The 3,566-nt window shown below is 36.3% G+C and overlaps 1 non-coding gene across 3 annotated transcripts; it reads left to right on the top strand.

The window, feature by feature from the left end:
• Window positions 1–389: 389 nt before the first annotated feature.
• Window positions 390–3,566, top strand: LOC107809668 (uncharacterized). 3 transcript variants are annotated; one of them, XR_012709860.1, is made up of 3 exons: window positions 390–594; window positions 1,901–2,098; window positions 2,913–3,566. It is a non-coding gene; the product is annotated as an uncharacterized LOC107809668 (transcript). The 3 variants fall into 3 exon arrangements; XR_012709859.1 differs by having other exon boundaries at window positions 2,897–3,566; XR_012709861.1 differs by having other exon boundaries at window positions 390–598; window positions 2,897–3,566.

Raw genomic sequence — 3,566 nt, 5'->3', positions numbered from 1 at the left:
AAGCTGAAATCGATACCTATTTGAATGAACGAAGGATTTACATTCCAGTACAAATTATATGACTCATAATACTAAAAATTATCCAAATATAATTAGGCTACTATCCTCTAAACCATGCATAATGATAGCAGTCCAAAACGATTAGGTCTGAAAAAAATTATACCAAATTTTTAAAGTCGGCAAATGTGTAGTTTAAATCGGAATTTTTTTATCCTTGAGTTATTTATATTTTTATCCTTAAATTATACAAATATTTAAGGGCATAAAAGTCGATCAATGTTTTAAGTATCTTTTAGTCCTTTAATATTTAGCATAAATTATTTTTATTTTTATAATAACATAAATAGATAGATAAAGATATAAATATAGATATTATTAGACAAAAAAGAAATTGTATGCATCACTATTCTCGAACCAAATGACACACGAGAAATTTAACAATTTGTCCAACTAGTGGGTGGACAATTGCCGACCCATGACTAGCACCAGAGACACTGTACCGATTGTATTAGTTTAGTCGGCAGGTGTGAGACGACTGACGGTGGCTGCTCTCTGCGGCGGCCCAAGCTAATTGGGCAGAGAATCAGAAGACCGGTAGGTAATTTAGCTCTTATTTTGATTCTTACTCAGTTCGCCTCTGAAAACCCTAGTTTTTGCATTTCTCAACTCCGTAAATTTCTTCCAAACCAGCTTAATTGATTTCGTTTTTATGTCTTTTTTATGCTTTATTACTTGCATTTTTTATCGGTTAATGTATGCTACTAGGCTATTAGCTGTAATGGGAGAATACTTAGCTTTTGTAACTATAGTAGATGGTGATGAAAATATATGAAATTGTGCCTCAATTTGGCCGTAACACACGTTTCTTGAACCTCCTCTAGCAAAATGAGAACTTCCTTTGGGTTATGGTGGTGATTCAATTGTGAAAATAGTAGAATTGTGAATATTTCTGCCCAGTTTTATGCTCTCTGATTTGTTAGGGACTCAGTGTCTTCAAGCTTATTATATAAGCTTTCATTTTAATATTGTTTCTTGATACCTGGTACCTCCTAGCTAACAAGTGCCCAGGTGCCCGGCAGATTAGCTGACATGCACACAAGCTAAACTGCACACAAAAAGAAAATTTGTTTCTTGATTACAGGAGCTTGTCGCATTGATGTAAATTTTTTTTATAACCGTTATTTCGGGCTATCTTGCGCACACCTCAACTAGTCACATTGATGTAATTTTCTGACATTTGAAGCTATAATTTAAATTTGGGGAAGCTCGTTACGCTTTAATATCACATCCATAGTCTTATGAGATTTTTGTGGTAAACTTGAATTCCGTGTTGTCTCTTAAAATCCACCCTTCATCAAGCTCCCGGTGAATTTGTTTTGAAGTATCTTTGTTTTCTACCCTTCCAACTGCGGATATGAATTAGGATATGTATAAAGGGAGGGAATTCAAGCTTGTAAACTGTATGAGCTGGTTTGCTCCATTAAACTTAAGTGAATATCCCCAAGGAACACTTAAGTAGTTGAAGCGTAATAGTAACAACCTGGAGATCCCAGGTTCAAGTCCCAGCCACAACACTCTTGAACTTATTTGCTTCAGCTCGATGGGAGGTTTACCCTCCACCTATGCTCGTGGGCTTTTATAGGCTACCATGAAATAGTTAAGGTGCATGCAAGCTGTCTCACATAGACGGACACCATTGTCATTAAAAAAGAGAGAGGAAAGAACAAGTACATTCAATAACAATTGGAGAGTAAATGCTTCTTATGTATCTTTTCCTTACTCCTTAAATGATAATAAGAAACTTGTAGGGAATTTTTCACTTTTCAAAATGTTTGGACCCTTCAGAGAGATGGGAATAACTCTTCACAGTTCTTGTTGATCGTTATGTTTGTTTTAACAGATACCAACAAAGTATGACCACCAAACTGCCTTTTCCGTGCTGTCAAACAACTTCTAAGCATTTGGTTGCCGATAATACTAGATCAAGACTTAATGGAACTGTTTGCCTTCGGAGAGCTGCACATTCGCTAGGCAGACTCATGCATTTCCAGCTATCCTTCCTTAATATTGTCCAACCTTCTTCTTTCAGAAATTTCAAGTGAGTTTTTCACTTGGTCATGTGAAACTTTGATGTAGCTTCATAGTTGTGCCCCTTCCCTCCACCAGAAATGGATTGCATGCATAAGAAGGAAACATGTATGATTACAGCAGGTTCTTCTAGGTTTAATTTCCTTAAAAGAAAATTCTTGTTTTCAATAAGCAAAAATATTTACAGATTTTAGAGTTCTTTGTTACCTAATTTGTCAATTTTACAATACTGGTCATTGTGCTTTGTGAAGAAGCCAAGATATAAGGATTGAGGACTCATAGAGAATCTCTTTTATCATTTTCCAAAAGTACAAGCAACTGACCTTAACTGCCTGCAGATGTAAATCCTAACTATACTAAGAAAAACAGAGAATGTTAACATCAATTTTTAAAGTGGAAGTCATTCCCCAAAAAATCGATTGAAAATTGCTATTTATAGTAACGGATTCTTACAATGGCTGGTTTAATTTTTTAATAAGGTACAATGGCTGGGTTAATTAAATAACTTCTCCCGATATCCATTTGTCTTGACTAAGTCCAAGTTTGCTTCCATTACTAAGTCCAAGTTTGCTTGTCTTGTGTGCTCCTACATGTCACCCTAGTCCCAGTTGCAAAGAGGTAGAGTACCAACTATTTGGGAATATATAACACTCTCCTTTGAGCTTCCTTTTATTGTTCAAATAACTAAATACATTAGAATATGCCTGCTGGGGCTCATAAGGAAATTATATGCTATATGTTATCTTTATTTAATACTAGATCCTTGCTCATAGACTTATAAATGAAGCTTTTTTTGTGTATCTCAAAGTTTAATTGCAAAATAGGAGGTTGGCGTGGTCTATAAGAAGTGCTGCAGATGGCAATGGACTAAATTCTTCTCCTACAACCAGCGGCAGCGGTGGAACTCGACTTATTAGGGCCATAGAAGCTCTTCTAGTCAAATTAGATGCCAGAATTAAGGTGCTGAGGAAAAACCTACCGGTGAAGTTGCTATTTTTCTTAGTAGGTTTCTATTGTGCAACGGCATTTGCCACTGTAATAGGGCAGACAGGTGATTGGGATATTATTTCTGCTGGATTAGCTGTGGCTGTGGTGGAGGGCATTGGAGCTCTCATGTATAGATCAATTCCGTTATTAGATGAGGTAAGGAGCTTCATCACCATGTTCAATTATTGGAAGACTGGGTTGACTCTTGGTCTTTTCCTAGACTCTTTCAAATATTAGAGTCCAGATGAGGAGAGAGGATGTGTACAGAATTCGTAGTGCCATTGAAAGTTCATAGTTTGATGATCTATTGGGGTTGTGTAGGCAAATTCATGTTGTCAAAGGGTATTTATACGTCTTCTTGCAGGATGTCTGTTGTACAGTGTCTCCAATGGTATAGCATATAAGTCGCTTTGTACATGGGAGGCATCCCCAGTTTGGTGCCACGTCTGTAAAATGTATAGGAAAAAATGATTTGATCATTCAGTTTTAAA

Source organism: Nicotiana tabacum, chromosome 5 (assembly GCF_000715075.1).
Source record: "Nicotiana tabacum cultivar K326 chromosome 5, ASM71507v2, whole genome shotgun sequence".
Taxonomy (NCBI): Eukaryota; Viridiplantae; Streptophyta; class Magnoliopsida; order Solanales; family Solanaceae; genus Nicotiana; species Nicotiana tabacum.
The sequence above is the reverse complement of the archived record's forward strand: the minus strand, read 5'-3'. Positions and strand labels throughout refer to the sequence as shown.